The 12419-nt window shown below is 48.4% G+C and overlaps 9 non-coding genes and 1 pseudogene across 9 annotated transcripts; 3 read left to right on the plus strand and 7 right to left on the minus strand.

The window, feature by feature from the left end:
* Window positions 1-190: 190 nt before the first annotated feature.
* trnav-aac (transfer RNA valine (anticodon AAC)) lies at window positions 191-263 on the minus strand. Its single transcript has one exon. It is a non-coding gene; the product is annotated as a tRNA-Val (tRNA).
* A 763-nt stretch (window positions 264-1026) lies between these two features.
* On the plus strand, window positions 1027-1098 carry trnad-guc (transfer RNA aspartic acid (anticodon GUC)). The gene has a single exon. It is a non-coding gene; the product is annotated as a tRNA-Asp (tRNA).
* Window positions 1099-1296: 198 nt separating this feature from the next.
* Window positions 1297-1369, minus strand: trnav-cac (transfer RNA valine (anticodon CAC)). Its single transcript has one exon. It is a non-coding gene; the product is annotated as a tRNA-Val (tRNA).
* Window positions 1370-2153: 784 nt separating this feature from the next.
* On the minus strand, window positions 2154-2225 carry trnav-aac (transfer RNA valine (anticodon AAC)). Its single transcript has one exon. It is a non-coding gene; the product is annotated as a tRNA-Val (tRNA).
* A 784-nt stretch (window positions 2226-3009) lies between these two features.
* Window positions 3010-3081, plus strand: trnad-guc (transfer RNA aspartic acid (anticodon GUC)). The gene has a single exon. It is a non-coding gene; the product is annotated as a tRNA-Asp (tRNA).
* Window positions 3082-3279: 198 nt separating this feature from the next.
* Window positions 3280-3352, minus strand: trnav-cac (transfer RNA valine (anticodon CAC)). The gene has a single exon. It is a non-coding gene; the product is annotated as a tRNA-Val (tRNA).
* A 783-nt stretch (window positions 3353-4135) lies between these two features.
* trnav-aac (transfer RNA valine (anticodon AAC)) lies at window positions 4136-4208 on the minus strand. The gene has a single exon. It is a non-coding gene; the product is annotated as a tRNA-Val (tRNA).
* A 767-nt stretch (window positions 4209-4975) lies between these two features.
* trnad-guc (transfer RNA aspartic acid (anticodon GUC)) lies at window positions 4976-5047 on the plus strand. The gene has a single exon. It is a non-coding gene; the product is annotated as a tRNA-Asp (tRNA).
* A 279-nt stretch (window positions 5048-5326) lies between these two features.
* LOC143336717 (uncharacterized) lies at window positions 5327-8897 on the minus strand (annotated as a pseudogene).
* A 3073-nt stretch (window positions 8898-11970) lies between these two features.
* On the minus strand, window positions 11971-12043 carry trnav-cac (transfer RNA valine (anticodon CAC)). Its single transcript has one exon. It is a non-coding gene; the product is annotated as a tRNA-Val (tRNA).
* Window positions 12044-12419: the final 376 nt, after the last annotated feature.

The raw sequence follows: 12419 nt of genomic DNA on the forward strand, positions 1-12419 counted from the left end.
GTTAATGTACCTGTTAGCTGGACCGCAAACACTTCAGATGATTGACAACATGTTACTCATTATAATGTTGTATTTCACGGTGTACACAATGCTACACATGCTTTCACATAGTTATGGATTGTTTAGTGGAGCACTACAGTGCGTAGGCCACTGTACTTTATTAACCAGCGCAAAGTTCCAAAAGGAATAGTGTTTCCGCCCGGTTTCGAACCGGGGACCTTTCGCGTGTTAGGCGAACGTGATGACCACTACACTACGGAAACTTCCCACGAGCCCCCTGACGGCGCACACGCGGCCGAAGGCACCCGTGCGCTTTCTCGTGCCAGAAAACGTGTTATTTGCACGTGTTAAAGGAGGGTTTTCTTAACATCTCTCCCTGTACAAAAACAGCCGCGGGTCCGCTCATCAATCTCTCAGGCCTCTGAAGTTTGCCCATGACACCACCCCCAGTGGGCTCATCTCTGGTGGCCATGAGTCCACGTACAGGTGGGAGATGGACCATCTGGTGACCCGGTGCGGACGGAACACCTTGGAGCTCCGAGCTCTAAAGATCATGGAGATAGCGGTGCATTTCAGAAAGATGCAAGGGAGGTTGAATCAGGGGCGACCGGGCTTGGTCGTAGAAACCTGAAAATCTTTCGCCTCTCACCCAAAGGGAGTTCTTCAGTTCTGTTCCACACTCGAATGTGAGTCTGTATTGGCTCTCAGGTCCATTTGCCCTTGATTCAGCTCTCCTTGTATTATCGTGACCAGGATGGCTGGGAAAGGTTCAGAAAGAGCACAGCCCCACCCGCCCCCATCACCCTGTGTGACTCCCCAGGCAACACTGTGGAGTCCCTCCGCTTTCTGGGTACCATAATCGCCACCTTGGACCTCAAGTGGCAGCTGAACATCAGCAAGCGTGCGTTTCTGCCCTTCAATGTAAGAGCGTCCCTGCGCATGTCGCCGCATGTTCCCAGGAAATGTTGGAGCAGCGCCACCAGGCAGCCCCCGGCCCCTCTTTGGCCAAGTATCCTAGAAGAACGGTCCTCGTTAGTATAGTGGACAGTATCTCCGCCTGTCACGCGGAAGACCGGGGTTCGATTCCCCGACGGGGAGACTCATCTTTTCAAATCAGCTGCTGATTATTTGTCAAGGGAGATAAAAGTTCTACGTGCACACGCCAGCGAGAATTTGGTCATGTTGCAGCAGCGCTTCTGTTCTGTTGTATGCACAGAGCTACACGTCGTGGGGCTGTGTGCCGATTGGACTGCGGGCAGCTCGACTTTAAAGCCAAGAGCAAGGAGTAAAGGAGAGTGTTTCCGCCCGGTTTCGAACCGGGGACCTTTCGCGTGTGAGGCGAACGTGATAACCACTACACTACGGAAACAGCTGTTGCACAGGCTTCACGCACACTCACGGCTCAATGTACCCGCTCGCTGGACCGCAAACATCTCAGATGATGGACGACGTGTTCATTTGTGACTTGGAGAGATCAGATGAGAGATTTCAATCTGGATTCACTCACACTTGCTTTGTCATGGATTTGAGTGTCAGTAAATGCTGCAGGCACAGGAACAACAAGCGTGCATTGTATGAGAAAGAGTCCTTGATCGTGAATCTTGCCATTTGTTGAAAAAGTTTGGCCTGTCATCCATGGGGCTTCTTCAGTTCTCACTGACCTGTTGGGATTGCACCTCTGTACGTTCGTCATCGTGGCCATTGAAACCACTTGGGTCGTTTGCTGTGCTGGATGTGCATGGCAGTTGTCACCAGGTGTGCAACAGCAGTCATCACAGTCGTTGGGGTCACCTGGGCCAAGGTGTGAATGACAGTTGTTGGAGGTTGATTCCAGCCTGGTTCCAGCACCCCCCCATACTCAGCGTGGAAACGACAGCAAAGACAACTAAAGGGACTTAAGCAGCTGAGCAGAAAGAAAGAAAATTGGTGCGGCAGCAACGTCCGGTATGTTAAAGAGAAATAGAATTAGAAAAGGCAACTAAGATCTTAACTCTTGTGAGTGAAGTTGCTAGTCCCTGTATGCGGTCTTCATTGTCGGGTTGCATTTCACGGTATACACATTGCTACACATGCTTTCACATTGCCTGCAGGACGTAGTCCGTTCAGCTTACAGTTGTACTTTGCTAACCAGCGCAAAGTTCCATAAAGAACAGTGTTTCCGCCCGGTTTCGAACCGGGACCTTTCGCGTGTTAGGCGAACGTGATGACCACTACACTACGGAAACTTCCCATGAGCCCCCTAGTGGCGCACACGCAGCCGAAGGCACCTGTGCGCTGAACCGCAAACCTTTCTCGTGCCAGAAAACATGATATTTGCGCGTGTTAAAGGAGGTTTTTCTTAACATCTCTCCCTGTACAAAAACAGCCGCGGGTCCGCTTATCAATCTCTCAAGTTGTCTCTCAAGTCCTCTGAAGTTTGCCCATGACACCACCCCCAGTGGGCTCATCTCTGGTGGCCATGAGTCCACGTGCAGGTGGGAGATGAACCATCTGATGACCCCTTGCGGACGGAACACCTCGGAGCTTCGAGCACTAAAGACTGTGGAGATAGTGGTGCATTTCAGAAAGATGCAAGGGAGGTTGAATCAAGGGCGACCGGACTTGGTTGTAGAAACCTGAAAATCTTTCGCCTCTCACCCAAAGGGAGTTCTTCAGTTCTGTTCCACACTCGAATGTGAGTCTGTATTGGCTCTCAAGTCCATTTGCCCTCGATTCAGCTCTCCTTGTATTATCGTGACCAGGATGGCTGGGAAAGGTTCAGAAAGAGCACTGCCCCACCCGCCCCCATCACCCTGTGTGACTCCCCAGGCAACACTGTCCCTCCGCTTTATGGGTACCATAATCGCCACCCAGGACCTCAAGTGGCAGCTGAACATCAGCAAGCGTGCGTTTCTGCCCTTCAATGTAAGAGCGTCCCTGCCCATGTCTCCGCATGTTCCCTGGAAATGTTGGAGCAGCGCCAGCAGGCAGCCCCCGGCCCCTCTTTGGCCAAGTACCCCAGAGGAGTGGTCCTCGTTAATATAGTGGACAGTATCTCCGCCTGTCACGCGGAAGACCGGGGTTCGATTCCCCGACGGGGAGACTCATCTTTTCAAATCAGCTGCTGATTATTTGTCAAGGGAGATAACAGTAGTACGTGCACACGCTAGCGAGAATTTGGTCATGTTGCAGCAGCGCTTCTGTCCTATTGTGTGCACAATGCTATACATCGTGGGACTGTGTGACAGTTGGACTGCGGGCAGCTCAAGTTTAAAGCCAAGAGCAAGGAGTAAAGGAGAGTGTTTCCGCCCGGTTTCGAACCGGGGACCTTTCGCGTGTGAGGCGAACGTGATAACCACTACACTACGGAAACAGCTGTCGCACAGACTTCACACGCACTCGCACCTCAATGTACCCACTCGCTGGACCACAAACATCTCAGATGATGGACGACGTGTTCATTTGTGACTTGGAGAGATCAGATGAGAGATTTCAATCTGGATTCACTCACACTTGCTGTGTCATGGATTTGAGTGTCAGTAAACGCTGCAGGCACAGGAACCACAAGCGTGCATTGTATGAGAAGGAGTCCTTGATCGTGAATCTTGCCATTTGTTAAAAAAGTTTGGCCTGTCATCCATGGGGCTTCTTCAGTTCTCAGTGACCTGTTGGGATTGCACCTCTGTACGTTCGTCATCGTGGCCATTGAAACCACTTGGGTCGTTTGCTGTGCTGGATGTGCATGGCAGTTGTCACCAGGTGTGCAACAGCAGTCATCACAGTCGTTGGGGTCACCTGGGCCAAGGTGTGAATGACAGTTGTTGGAGGTTGATTCCAGCCTGGTTCCAGCACCCCCCCATACTCAGCGTGGAAACGACAGCAAAGACAACTAAAGGGACTTCAGCAGCTGAGCAGAAAGAAAGAAAATTGGTGCGGCAGCAATGTCCGGTATGTTAAAGAGAAATAGAATTACAAAAAGGCAACTAAGATCTTAACTCTTGTGAGTGAAGTTGCTAGTCCCTGTGTGCGGTCTTCATTGTCGGGTTGCATTTCACGGCATACACACTGCTACACATGCTTTCACATTGCCTGCAGGACGTAGTCCATTCAGCTCAGTTGTACTTTGCTAACCAGCGCAAAGTTCCATAAAGAACAATGTTTCCGCCCGGTTTCGAACCGGGGACCTTTCGCGTGTTAGGCGAACGTGATGACCACTACACTACGGAAACTTCCCACGAGCCCCCATGGCGGCGCAGCCGAAGGCACCCGTGCGCTGAACCGCAAACCTTTCTTGTGCCAAAAAACGTGTCATTTGCGCGTGTTAAAGGAGGGTTTTCTTAACATCTCTCCCTGTACAAAAACAGCCGCGGGTCCGCTCATCAATCTCTCAAGCCTCTGAAGTTTGCCCATGACACCACCCCGAGTGGGCTCATCTCTGGTGGCCATGAGTCCATGTACAGGTGGGAGATGGACCATCTGGTGACCCGGTGCGGACGGAACACCTCGGAGCTCCGAGCTCTAAAGACCGTGGAGATACCGGTGCATTTCAGAAAGATGCAAGGGAGGTTGAATCAAGGGCGACCGGGCTTGGCTGTGGAAACCTGAAAATCTTTCGCCTCTCACCAAAGGGAGTTCTTCAGTTCTGTTCCACACTCGAATGTGAGTCTGTATTGGCTCTCAAGTCCATTTGCCCTCGATTCAGCTCTCCTTGTATTATCGTGACCAGGATGGCTGGGAAAGGTTCAGAAAGAGCACTGCCCCACCCGCCCCCATCACCCTGTGTGACTCCCCAGGCAACACTGAGTCCCTCCGCTTTCTGGGTACCGTAATCACCACCCAGGACCTCAAGTGGCAGCTGAACATCAGCAAGCGTGCGTTTCTGCCCTTCAATGGAAGAGCGTCCCTGCGCATGTCGCCGCATGTTCCCAGGAAATGTTGGAGCAGCGCCAGCAGGCAGCCCCCGGCCCCTCTTTGGCCAAGGACCCTACAGGAGCGGTCCTCGTTAGTATAGTGGACAGTATCTCCGCCTGTCACGCGGAAGACCGGGGTTCGATTCCCCGACGGGGAGACTCGTCTTTTCAAATCAGCTGCTGATTATTTGTCAAGGGAGACAGAAGTACTACATGCACACGCCAGCGAGAATTTGGTCATGTTGCAGCAGCGCTTCTGTTCTATTGTGTGCACAGTGCTGTATGTCGTTGACACACTTTCTTGCTACCGATAGAAGATCGGAAAACCTGCGTATTAGGCGAGGCGCTTTCAAAATAAAAGCACAATCTTACGTCTGCTCTAAATATAGAAAATAAAGGCCTGGCTTTAAAGAATATAATTAAATAAACATAAAAACATGTCTGTAGCAATACTGTGGGTAATGTTAAAGGTCATTTACACTCCCACCAAATCATTACTGGTTTTCATCCCCTTATTAGATGTAAAGCATGGATGATTTCTAAACAAATGTGACCTTTTATTTTCAATGCAATGAAGAATGACCATAAACTCTTTTTACTGTAAAGGATATAGTTGTGGAGTGAAGGGGTTAGTTAAACAGTCTCTAGGAGCAGGATCAGCTTTTGCACTGGACGTTCAACGATGGATGGCTTGCCTGTGCGCTGTCCCTCCTTTCCTATTTTGTGGTCTCCAACACGAATCCTGACTCTTCTCACGAGTCCATCTTTATCAGTCACTGTCTCCTTACAACTTTAGCCAACTTCCACTCGAGGCTGATCTTCTGTCTTTTCCATCACAATGTCACCGACTTTGAGGTTTCTCTTTGGAGTGTGCCAACGTTGTCTGGTGTCGATGTTGTAGACATACTCTTTCCTCCACCGGCCCCAAAACTGCTCTGCAAGGTACTGAACACGACGCCACCTTTTGCGAGCATACATATCCTCTCTGATGAATCTGCCAGGAGGTGGTAAGGCTGCAGTGGGTTTCATGGTGAGCAGGTGATTGGGCGTCAGCGGCTCTGGACTATCTGGATCATTTAAGTTGTGAGTGGACGACTGTTCACAATAGCTGCTGCCTCATAAAAGAACGTCCGTAGAGAGGCATCGTCCAGCCTGCCTGCTGAAGGTGAAAGAGTGGAGCGAAGAACATTTCTCACCGTTCGGATCTGTCTCCCATACGCCCCCAGTGTGGCTTGCATGCGGAGCGTTCATACTGAAGTCACACTGCTTCTCAGCCAAAAACGTTGTGAGACGATTAGCATCCACTTGCTTGAGAGCTTCACTCAGTTCATTTTTAGCTCCAATGAAGTTAGATCCTTGATCACATCTTATATCTCGTACTGCTCCTCTTATGGCAATGAAACAACGAAGTCCATTTATGAAGGCATCTGTCGACAAGTCGTCTAACATTTCAATGTGGATAGCTCGACAGCAGAGGCAGGTGAAAAGCAGGCCGTATCTCTTTTGCACTTTGCGTCCTTGTTTGGTGAAAAACGGACCGAAACAGTCCATTCCACAATAGGTGAAAGGTGGTGATGGATCCACACGCTCAGGCGGCAAATCTGCCATTCTCTGTTCCTCTGTGAACCTTCTGAGTTTTCGACATGTAACACATTGATGCAGATGCGCCGCCACAGCTCTGTTGATTCCTGGAATCCAGTACCCATTTGATCTGATCTCATTAATAGTCAAGCCTTTTCCTTGATGTTGCACATTCTCGTGACAATGAGCGATGATTGTTTTGGTAATGGGGTGACTCTTTGGGTGGATCACTGGATGCTTCAGTGAGGTAGGGAGTGATGCGTTTTTTAGTCTTCCTCCCACCTTGAGGAGTCCATCCTGATCAAGAAAAGCATCCATCTGAAACAGTTTACCCTGAGAGGGAAGCTGAGATGTCTCACGGAGCGACTTTAGCTCTGCTGGATACACTTGTCTTTGTCAGTCTTTTATGATGATGCAGCGTGCATCTTCTCGCTCTTGGACAGTGCTGCGGTCTGTTGACTTGTCATGTCTGACACGACGAATGAGACGAGCTACGGCTTGGATTGCCTTCGACCATGAAGAAAATTTTGATAAGCAGTCTGAGAGACTCAGCTGTTCCCGTGTCTGTGTGTTTAGAGTCTGAATCCTTTTGACTTCAGGATCTCCAATCTGTATTTCTGCACTGACGTCTGAAGCTGGAGGTATCTCTTTCTCCCACAAGAACTGAGGTCCTTTAAACCAGCTTGATGTGAGAATCTCCCCTGCGCTTGATCCCCTGGATGCGATGTCTGCGGGGTTGTCATTAGTTGCGACATATCTCCATTGTTGAGGAGATGAGTTGAGATGAATTTTCTGTATCCGATTTGACACGAAGGTGTGAAAACGACGCGCCTCATTGTTGATATATCCTAGGACCACTTTTGAATCAGTCCAGAAATATTCAACAGCATCTGACAAACCAAGCTCCTCCTTGAGAGTGTTGCTTGCTGTGACTGACACGACAGCGGCTGCCAGCTCTAGCCTAGGAATTGTCGTGACCTTGATCGGAGCTACTCTGGATTTTGCCATAACCAAAGCACAATGAACATTTCCATTTTCATTCACTTGTCTCAAATATGTGCATTGTCCATAACCACATGTACTTGCATCAGAGAAATGGTGTAACTCCTTTCTCACCACTCATCCGAAACCAGGAGGCACGTAGCAGCGTGGTATGGTGATTTTCTCCAAGTTTGCAAGATCATTCTTCCAGCGTTTCCACACCGGTTGCAGTTCACTGGGAAGGGGATCGTCCCAGCCTGTGCCGTGCCTGCACATTTCCTGGAGCACTCTTTTCCCCATGAGCAGGAAAGGGGCAACAAACCCCAGCGGGTCATAAAGGGAGGCGACTGTAGACAGGATACCACGTCGTGTTGCTGGCTGGTCCTTCAAGCAAACACGAAATCTGAAGGTGTCTGATTCAACGTGCCAGTGGATCCCCAAGGCTCTCTCTAATGCTACATCCTTGAAGGTCAGGTCCAACGCTTTCACTTCAGCAGCACGCTCAGATGCAGGTATGCTCTCCAGCACAGATTTGTCATTACACATAAACTTATGCAGTCTCAATCCACCAGCAGCACAGAGTTTCCGTGCTTCCTGTGCAACCTGAATAGCATCACTTACATTTTTTACACTAGTGACACCGTCAACAACATAAAAGTCTTTCATGATGAACTGTGAGCCAAGGGGAAACTCACTCTCATTGTCCGTTGCAAGTTGTTTCAGTCTGTAGTTAGCGCATCCTGGCGATGAAGCAGCACCGAAAAGATGCACTTTCATTCTGAACTCCTGCAGCTCTGCGTTAAAGTTGCCTTCTTTCCACCAGAGGAAACGTAGATAGTCTCTGTCAGTTTCATACACGTAGAACTGGTGAAACATTTTTTCAATATCGCACATCAGTGCAACATGGTGCTGTCTGAATCTGAGAAGCACGCCGTTCAGACTGTTCAGCAGATCTGGGCCTGACAGGAGATGATCATTCAGGCTAGTTCCCCTGTACTTAGCCGAGCAATCAAAAATCACACAGAGTTTGTCAGGTTTATTTGAGTGATACACTCCGTGGTGAGGAATGTACCACTTCTCCCCTCCCTTCCCTTGATCATGAACTTCTTCTGCCTCACCCTTTTCAATGATTTCATTCATGAACTTCACATAATGTTCTTTGTACTTGTCATCTTTTGCCAGCTTTCTCTTAAGGTGACTGAGCCGTACCATTGCTAGTTGTTTGTTGTCAGGAAGATAGGGTCTCTCTTTAAAGGGGAGTAGCATCTCGTAGTGTCCCTGAATGTTTCTCTTGATTCCTTCCTTTAACACATCCAGGAAGCGGATGTCATCCTGAGACACAGTCTTTGAATCTTTATTTGCATCTTTAGAGTCTGACTCGAGAACCCTGAGGGCCTCTGCTGGGGTCACCGGAGGAAGCTCTCTGACAGCAACTCTGTGGCACATGTTTGTGATACTTGGTGAGTCGTAGTGAGGTGATGAACAGCCTACAATACTCCACCCCAGGTCCGTCTGAACTGCATACGGTTTGCTGTCTCCTCCAAGGATTACCTGCCGTGGTGCCAGTGCCCTTGAGCAATTGTAGCCGATCAGCATACCGACTTCACACTCCAGCTGTGGTGGGATTTCATCCGCTATTTTGATGAGATGATTCCAGTGCCGTGCCGTGTCACAGGTAGGAATGTGCGTTCTATTCACTGGTATGCAGTCCTTGGTATAAGCAGGAGGGAGATCTAGGTGGATTGCGGAGCTGTAGCCTCTTACCCTCAAACCTGACACTCTTTGACTATGCATTAATGCATCCTTTCCTGTCATTGTCGTTAGTTTCAGTCTTACAGGATGTGTTTCAGTCTGCAAACTATTGCTGACTTCGTGGTCAATGAAGACTGTATCGCTTTGGGTATCAAGCAGTGCATAAACAAGTCTTTCTGTACCTGGATTGTTGACAGAAGAAACCCACACTGGCACAATCATTGAAGTGTTGGTAGATGGCTCCTTAGTTGTCACGCTGAGAGACAGTGTGGTTGCTGTTTCCTCTGTGGCGCTTTGATTTGAGGCCGATGAGGGTTTGGCCTTAGTGTAGTTGTCGTCATGAAAAAGCGTGGGATGCCTTGCCTTACATTTGTCGCATGAATGTCTGTTGCGGCAGTCCTTGACGCTATGGCCTGACTTCAGGCAGCCATAGCAAAGTTTCTTTTCTTTTGCATATTTCCGTCGCTCCTCCAGAGCTTTCCCTTTGAACTCAGGACAGCGATGAAGTTGATGTTTACTGTCTTGACAAAACACACATGGTGGCCTTAAACTTGTTTTTAACTGTCCTTGTGTCTCAGTCTCTGTAACTGTCTGTGTGCGAAAAACACTTTTCGACTTTCTTTCTTTCAGGTGGCGTTTCTCCGTGTTTGTCTCTGAGGAGTGGAGTGCGTGGAATGAAGTAATAGGATTACAAGCAATTTCTGCCTCCGTTACAATGAAGAAGACAAACTCTTGAAAGGTAGGAAACTCCTGATCATCTCTCATGACTTGAGTGACTTTGCGGTTCCACTGTGATGCTGCCCAGTCAGGTAGTTTTTGAACAAGTTTCTGATTTTCTTCACAGTCATTTAGAATATCTAAGCCTTTAACATAAGGCATAGCTTCCTGACATGAACACAAGAAATCAGCAAACGCTCTCAGTCCCTCAGCATCTCTTGGATGGATCTTTGGCCAGTTTGCTAGTTTTTCCCTGAACGCTTTCTGTATGACAAAAGGCTGTCCATACCTTTGGTTGAGACGGTTCCAACCATCTCTATATGCTTCTTCATCATTTCTGTAAAATATGCCATCAAGTGTCCTTCGAGCTGGACCCCCCACATATTTTTTCAGATAATGCAATTTGTCAGCTGAAGCAATGTTCTTTCTATCTATGAGGGAGGTGAAGGACGCCTTCCACTCAATGAACTGGATAGGATCACCAGTGAATACAGATGGCTCTGGCATTGGGAGCCTATTCATGGCTATAGTATCTTGGACTGCTTGAGCAAGATATGAAACATCTGTCTGCGGAGGTGATGCTGCGTTGAGAACATTAGAGGGCTGCTGGATGGGAGCTGAGGACAGAGGTTGCTGTGGAGAGACATACTGTTGCCCTCTAGTGTTGTGGTCGACAGAGCAGACACTATCCTCCTGCATTACTTCCTGGTTGTAGACCACCAGCCTTGCTCGTGCAGCTCTAATGTCCTTCTCTGCATTTAGTCTTTCTAACTCACGTTTTTGAGCTTCAAGTTCTTTTCTCTGTTGTTCCTCTAAGAGTTGAATTTTTTCTTTTTGTTTCTCCTCCTTCAATAACACCTCATATTCTGCTTCCTTTGCTGCTACTTCTGCTGCAGCATCTGCTCTTTTTGCTGCTACGACAGAGTGTTGGCTGGAACCTTTTGAGTGTTGGCTTAAAGGTGTGGATCCGTAGATGGAGCGAGCATAGTCTCTTTGAAGAAGCTCATGAAGACGTTGCCCTACTGTTTCACTGTCGAAATCTCCATCAATACCTGATATCCTCTCATAGGCAATCTTAACAATGTCCCTTGTAACTGCCTCACAGGCATCAATACGACGTCTAGTCTCACTAGTTGGTGTGACGTGCTCTGATTTCCATGTACAGGTTTGTAACACTGTCCTTTCCTTCTTCTAATGTGTCTATTAGAGCTGCAATGTCACGCTCAGGAATGTTCAACTTTAGCTGTTTTCTAGCTTTGCGTGCCTGGACCTTCCATTGTTCATAAATGCGAGACAACCTTTTTTCCTTTTTGTGGGCCTCCTCTTCATTAAAGGCAAGCATCTTCTCCGTAGGAATCCGTAGTCGACCAGAGTGACGAAGATCCTCCTGTTCGTTGTCCTTGTCCATCGTCTGTTCGCAGTCTCTGTCGTCTGGAGGTGCTTTTGATAATGCTTCCATGTTGAGCAGGCACCACAATCCTTGACCATCACATCAGGTCCCTCTACAGTTGTCCTTGGTCAGAGGTGTGATGGGCCTGATGAGGTGAAGCTCTTACTGTAGCATCCCCGGCTGAATGATGGTCATACTCTCCAACTGATGCTTCACAGTGTTTTATTCCATGAACCATTTTTATCACATACATCATGGAACATCGTGTAACGCCGTGTAACACCACGTAGCACCGTGTAACACCGTAAGAGCTTGTGCCCTTATCAGCCAGGTGCTCATGAGACACTCTTTCTTCCTTTTAGCAGACACGCGTTTCACTTCACAAATACGTGTTTTGTTCTGTTGACACACTTTCTTGCTACCGATAGAAGATCGGAAAACCCGCGTATTTGGCGAGGCGCTTTCAAAATAAAAGCACAATCTTACGTCTGCTCTAAATATAGAAAATAAAGGCCTGGCTTTAAAGAATACAATTAAATAAACATAAAAACATGTTTGTAGCAATACTGTGGGTAATGTTAAAGGTCATTTACAGGGCTGTGTGACGATCAGACCGCGGGCAGCTTGACTTTAAAGCCAAGAGCAAGGAGTAAAGGAGAGTGTTTCCGCCCGGTTTCGAACCGGGGACCTTTCGCGTGTGAGGCGAACGTGATAACCACTACACTACGGAAACAGCTGTCGCACAGACTTCACACGCACTCGCACCTCAATGTACCCACTCGCTGGACCACAAACATCTCAGATGATGGACGACGTGTTCATTTGTGACTTGGAGAGATCAGATGAGAGATTTCAATCTGGATTCACTCACACTTGCTTTGTCATGGATTTGAGTGTCAGTAAACGCTGCAGGCACAGGAACCACAAGCGTGCGTTGTATGAGAAAGAGTCCTTGATCGTGAATCTTGCCATTTGTTAAAAAAGTTTGGCCTGTCATCCATGGGGCTTCTTCAGTTCTCACTGACCTGTTGGGATTGCACCTCTGTACGTTCGTCATCGTGGCCATTGAAACCACTTGGGTCGTTTGCTGTGCTGGCTGTGCATGGCAG

Source organism: Chaetodon auriga, chromosome 18 (assembly GCF_051107435.1).
Source record: "Chaetodon auriga isolate fChaAug3 chromosome 18, fChaAug3.hap1, whole genome shotgun sequence".
NCBI classification, from domain to species: Eukaryota; Metazoa; Chordata; class Actinopteri; order Chaetodontiformes; family Chaetodontidae; genus Chaetodon; species Chaetodon auriga.